This window comes from Notamacropus eugenii, chromosome 2 (assembly GCF_028372415.1).
Source record: "Notamacropus eugenii isolate mMacEug1 chromosome 2, mMacEug1.pri_v2, whole genome shotgun sequence".
Taxonomy (NCBI): domain Eukaryota; kingdom Metazoa; phylum Chordata; class Mammalia; order Diprotodontia; family Macropodidae; genus Notamacropus; species Notamacropus eugenii.
Window position 1 is genome coordinate 383,033,034 of NC_092873.1, and position 6,869 is coordinate 383,039,902.

The window sequence follows — 6,869 nt, forward strand, 5'->3', positions numbered from 1 at the left end:
GATGCTAGATTGGAAGACAAGAGAGTGGGGACTTCTGTAGCTATGACACATGTTATATGAAAAGTAATAATATTTATTGTACAATAATTTAGTAAAATGCACATATATTAAAAACCAATATTGGATAAAAATTAAAAATAAATCAGTGAATCGGATTAGATAATATAGTTGTTCATCCTTTGTTTTAGAAAAAGACTAATAACGTTATGGGTTGTTGTCTTGACTGATGTGTGAATTGGATTTAAGTGAGGCAGAGTTGCATGTAATAGTCAACCTCACTCTCTCTTCCAGTTATTGAAGTTCAGTGGTAATATAAAAGTCAGGAAGATTGGAATGCAACTATTGCTGTTTTAAAAATGGATTACAATTTGGTGAAATTGTAAATAGACCAACATTTCATTCGAGACACAATAATAAATTTCAAATGTGTCAACATGTTAATTATAAAAACAAACTAAAAGACATAAGTTTGCTATGTCTTTTACAGTTTTGAAGAAGGGATAAAATCTTAAGTTGTGACTGGGAAATTTCTAAGAGACTATGTATCTATATCTATCTATCTATCTATCTATCTATCTATCTATCTATCTATCTATCTATCTATCTATCTATCTATCTATCTATCTACCTACCTACCTACCTACCTACCTACCTACCTACCTACCTACCTACCTATCTATCTATCTATCTATCTATCTATCTATCTATCTATCTATCTATCTATCTATCTATCTATCTATCTATCTATCTATCTACCTACCTACCTACCTACCTACCTACCTACCTACCTACCTATCTATCTATCTATCTATCTATCTATCTATCTATCTATCTATCTATCTATCTATCTATCTATCTACCTGTCTGTCTGTCTGTCTGTCTATCTAGTTTCAAAATTAAGGATTGTTTTCCAAATAAGAATCAATGTCTCATATAAAAATCAATGCATCATAAAAACTCAGTTTGGAATAAGAAGAATAAAAGCAAACTGGGAGATTTATTTTTGGTATCAAATACCTCCAGTAAAAATTTTATATCCAAAATGCACTAATATAAATGTATGTGAGTTAAAGTCATCTACAATATATAAGTAGTCAAGATACATCAACAATTAGTTCTCCAAAAAAGAAATATAAATTATTAGTTTATCTTAGTGCTTTGATGATTTGTGATCTGTGGTTTCTTAAATGTGCTTACTCTTCTCTGCTGATATAGATAAAGCTAATTCCTGCTGGAGTCTTTGTAAATGTTTAATAATCTGCTTTCTGAAAAAAATGAACTTATAAAACACATTTAAATTTAATTTGCATTATTAACATTTTTCTGTTACTTTCTTAAACTCCATTCAGTCAATAGAACAATAAATCATTCCCTTATTTGTACTATTTGCTGATTTCCATGGAATAAATGATCACATGACAATTTTACAATTGGCTGTTATGAGCTGGTGTAAACTGACTTCAGTATGCCCCTCCTTTATGTTCTTTCATTATGTGAGACACTTGTTCATGTACTCTCATATATTCATCACAACGGATCCAGTAAGTATATTGAGAGCATTCTTCTAGCTCACTTGACATGGTGTGCATATCACTGCTGCCCACGGGCTTATTCCTTGCTCTGAATGCATTGCCACCTACATTCTTTTTCCAGGCACACATTTTAGTGCCAGCTTTTACATTACTTCTCTTACATAATTCTTGTGTAAGGCATCTTCAGTGCCATTGCCCTTCCAGAGGCTAAGACTCAGAAGTCTGACAGTTAGACAGAGTCTAGAGGCTTGCAAATGAAATATTTTCAGGTTCTTGCTGGTTTTGGTAGTGGAGTGTCCTATTCCTCTAAGCACTGGAATTGAAAATTTGACATTGAAGACTGAGAAGCGTAGAGGTTTTAACTGGAATACTTATGTTTAACTTTCTAGCACTGGGAGGGATGACAAGCTAATTATCTTTTATCAAATGACATAATTATTGGAAAATGCTTAACATACTACCTGGCACATAGTGCTAAATACATGTTAGTAATGATAGTTTCTATTATCCTCCCTCCCCAACTTTTGATTGAGTCTAGACAAAGCAAAAACTAAGAGAAACTAAAGATTAACCAGATATATGAAACACAGAAGAGACACTTCCGAGAGTACTATAGCAAGTATGCTAATTTGTTCTGAAACTTCATAAGTCTGTTGGTAAGACTAGTTTTGATAAGAGTTGGGGGGAAGGTCTCTTTGTAGGAGTGAAAATCCACTCTTCCCTTTTACCTGACATCATTTATTTCATGTCTTTTACCTGTATCAACTGAGAATAGGATGAGAGAAGAGAAAGACCTTCCTACCTGTGTACCAAACAGTTGGTATTAGACCTTTTATAGACAGTGAAAAAATATCAATACTCAAATTTCATGCACTTGATTATATAATATATTATTTCCTAAGGAAACGCTAATTGAACTACAGGGAGAAATGGTTAATACAACAATAATTGTCAAGGACTTCAATCTATGCCTTTTGGACCTAGATAAATCTGACAAAAGATTAATCAGGAAATAAATTTAGGACTCAAAGAGAATTTTTAGAAAGTGGAATTATCATCATCTTCTTGTGATTATTGAATGAGAATTTTAAGAAGTATATTTTTTTGCTCTGAATGATACTTTTATAAAAATCAACGTAGTAGGGTATAAAAATCTCATAAAGATCTGCAGAAAAACAATTCTTAGAAAATATCTTCATATCTTTTATTTCATATTACCTACATTTTCTGGTTTTCCATCCCTTTCTCAGAGAGCTCTACAGAATAAAAAGGTGTAAAAAATTTCATTAAAACTAACCAGTGTATTGAAAGACTGTAATTATATGCAGTATTTTATACCCACAGTCCCCTACCTCTGCAGAGAAGGGAAGATGTTCCTTTTCAAATCTCTTTTTTGTGACTAACCTTAGTCATTACTATTTTCGGGATTTGGTTTCAACTATTCATTGTCCTTTTGATTTATATCATTGTGTCATTTGTTATCTTTGTCCCAATTCTGCTTCATTTTTATCAGTCTATATGTCTTCCCATTCTTCTCCACATCCATCATATTAATAATTTCTGATAGTAATGTACAGTGATATTTCATTATGCTCAGGGACCATGACCTATTTAGCCATTTCCCATCACTGTACATCTACTTTATTTCCAGTTCTTTGGTAATATACAAAAACAATTATTACTGCAGATATTCTGGCATATATGAGGATCTTTCTCATTGATCATTGACTTTCTTTGACCCTGCATTGCTACTCATAGGTATATATTCCCAAAAGGTCAAAGACAGAGGGAAAAGACATACAGACAGACATACATACATACATACATACATACATACATACATACATACATACATACATATATATATATATATATAGTTACAGCAAAACATTTTTGTTGATGTTATTGTAACAAAGAGAATAGTTGTAATTTTGGGAGTGGCTGAACAAATTGTGACATATGAACGTAATAGAATATTATTTACCCATTAGAAATGAGACATGAAAGATTTAGAGAAAACTAGGAGAACGTTTCACAGGGTGAAATGAAAATAAACAGGAAAACAATCTATTCAACAATTACCATTATCTAAGGGAAATTAAGACAATAAAGAATTCTGTTATACAGCTACTAATCATGATTTCAGAGCAACGAGGATGAAGAGTAGCCACCCAGCTCTTAGCAGAGAGAGATGGAATAGGTGTCTCCAATGGGAAACACATTTTTAGATGTGGCCATTGTTTTGAATTGTTTTACGTGACAATATTTACATTGTACAGTGTAGGAACTATGGAGGAAGGGAAGCTGATAGTAAGAGAAAATCAAAAGAAAAGAACAACAATAAAACTTTTAAATTAAGTACACACAGTGGGGGAAAATGTTAATAAGGAGGCACAAACAAGGACTTTTTTCCCTCAAAAATATTAAATGGAATATACTTAAAAACTGTACACAGTAGAAGCTCACAGTTTCATATTCAGTGGTTTTTTTTTGTGCATAATGAAACACTCATCTTTGCTGATGATAAAGTACAATTTTTTTAGGTTAAAAGGGAAAAAGAAGTTGTAACAAGGTCTACTGCCTCATGGGAAAGTCTGATTACTTCCTGAAGGTTCCTTCTAGCTTTCTCCAGTAACTTTGGAAGCATTCCTATTGCAGTCAACAGTATTGATAATGCTCCTCACATTTGATAACTGACACACAAATGCCTAGGTAAGGGAAAAGGTGGGGTGACATGATTAGCTAGTGAGAAAGTTGTCAAAAAGAGGGAAAAAAGAATAGGATCTATAGGGTTAATTGATGGCCCCGGGAATTGGGGCGTGAACTTGAGAGGCCAAATTTCAGGATGCTCCAATTTGAGTTTTCTAGGTCCCAGAGTCTGGTTATTACATAAACCTGAGGAGACTTTCCTTCTGGTTGATGATGCAGCTGCATCAATAATATTTGCTTCTGAGTCATCTTTTGCAAAGTCACCTGGGAGAAGTGAAAAATAAGTATTATGTCAACCTTGTTCTCCAGGGTAGTGACTCTAGCCTGGCGGCTTAAGGTTTCTCATGGTGGGTAGTTCTTCAGTATTTATACAAGATCCACATCATCCTACGGCTTTCTTTCTTTGAAGCCCTGAACCACTACAAGGCAAAGAAAAGGCAAACAATGATAAATATATTGCATGGGAAAAGAAGAGAATGAGAGAGGAAACAAAAAAAAGGTGAGTAATGAGAGAGGGAGGAGACAGTACTTACCATACACATAGTAAGCGCTGAGTTGAATAAAATACAATTGAATACTCTACAGAAAGAATCAAATAGAAAGGAAAACAATAATTTATCCATTTCCTTTTTGAAAAATATACCTCATGTTGGGTGACAGTTGAGGAGGTTCATTTTTGGGACTTAAAGGCTGAATATATAGATTAGAGAGTAATCTGCATACACATGCTGTTGAACCTTGGGAATTGATGAGATCACCAAAAAGAGAATATAGAGAAGGCCCAGACAGAGTCAGAAGAAACATTCAGATGCATCTGGATATGAATAACGAGTCAGCAAAGAAGAAATAGTTGCTTGATAAGTAGAAGGAAAACTAAGAGACATCAGAGAAATGACAGAAACTTTGAAAGGAGAGATAATTTAGAAAGAAAGGCTGGAAATAAAGTAATGCTGAGGGAGGTTCAAGGATGATGTCATTGGATTTCATAATTGATTAAGGTCTTTCTTAACTTTTAATGGCATATTAGTGGAGTAATCAGATTGAAAGCTAAGTTATAAGTGGTTGAGAAGTGAAGCAACATGGATTTTGACTAATAAAAAAGATTAGTAAGTATAAAGTAAGGTCTTTTGGTGAGAGAAGACAGGGTGGCATGGAAAAACAACAACAGAGTTGTAAGGTAGAACCTATTTTTGCTCTTTGTACATCATCAGCTCTTTTAAGTTCTGGAAATAAGACCTTTTCTTGCCATAGTGTACAATAGTTGGTCCCAGGTCAGTCCCTATGCAGAACCGGACTGGCAGGAAAATGACTCATTTTGATTTTACTTTGGATTTCCAAAACAGGACTAATCCTGGTGATTTTTTTAAGGCCTAACTCCTATTTCTGAGTTTAATGATTTTAAAATTATCTTGGTTTTGAATATCAGATATCCAACACAACCATCCAATACACAAATATTTATTAACTACCTACTATGTGCTAGGCACTTTTCTAAGTGCTGAGGATACAAGTAATAAAAAAGAAAGACAATCCTTGCCCGCAAGGAGCTTACAATCAAAAGGGAAAAGAGGAAGGAAGCAGGAGGGGCTGAACAATGATGCATTACCCCCTCCTTACTTCCTCCCTTCCTCTCCTTGTCCTACTCTTCATCCTCCCTCTTTAATCCTTTCCCTTCCCCTTCCCCTTCCCTTCTTCCACCCTTCTCTCCATCCTGCTCCTTCCTCCCTTCCCCAGCCTAGATGATGCTGTGGTGGAGATGGCCGAGGAGGCCACAGAGCCCGAAGAGTCAGACATCACAGGGCTGTGGTGACATGTTCTCCAAAATGGTCACATACTGGATTGGATGAGTTGTAGTGATATCTGTGCATCATTATAAATCTTGAAGAAGAAAGCCCCTACTTGTTCAAGATATTTCCCCCTGGTTGGAGGATTCTATTTCCTCCTTAACACTAACCTACCCGTCATCTTGTTACTACAGAGGTTAACACTATCCTCCCAGTCCCTCAGGCTCACAATCAAGGGGTCATTCTTTACTATCTCTCACTCCACCCCCTTATTCAAGCCATTTTCAAGGCCTGCTGATTTTATCTTTGGAACATCTCACGTATATATCCCCTTTCTCTCCAATGACATTGTCATCACTCTAGTGCAAACCCTCATCACCTCACACATAGACTACTGCATAGCTTCCTGGTGGACCCGTCTGCCTCAAGTGTCTCCCCACTCCAACCCATTCTCCATTTTGCCACTAAAATGATTTTCCTAAAACACAACTCTAACCACATCACTCCCCCACAAAATAAACTCTAATGGTTCTCTATTGCCTTCAGGAGCAAATGTAAAATGTTCTATTTGTCATTTAAAGCACTTCATAACCTAGCCCCCTCCTACAATTTGAGTTTTCTTTATCTCATTCCCCAATATGCATTCTCAGATCCACTTACATCAGCCTCCTGGCTGCTGCACAAATAAGACATTTCATCTCTTGGATCCAGGTATTCTCTCCCATGCCTAGAATGTTCTTCCTCTTCTTCTCTGACTACTGATCTCCCTGGCTTTCTTTAAGTTCTAACTAAAATCTGACTTACTCTAGGAAGCTTTCCCCAACCCACCAAAGCCAGTAGTTTC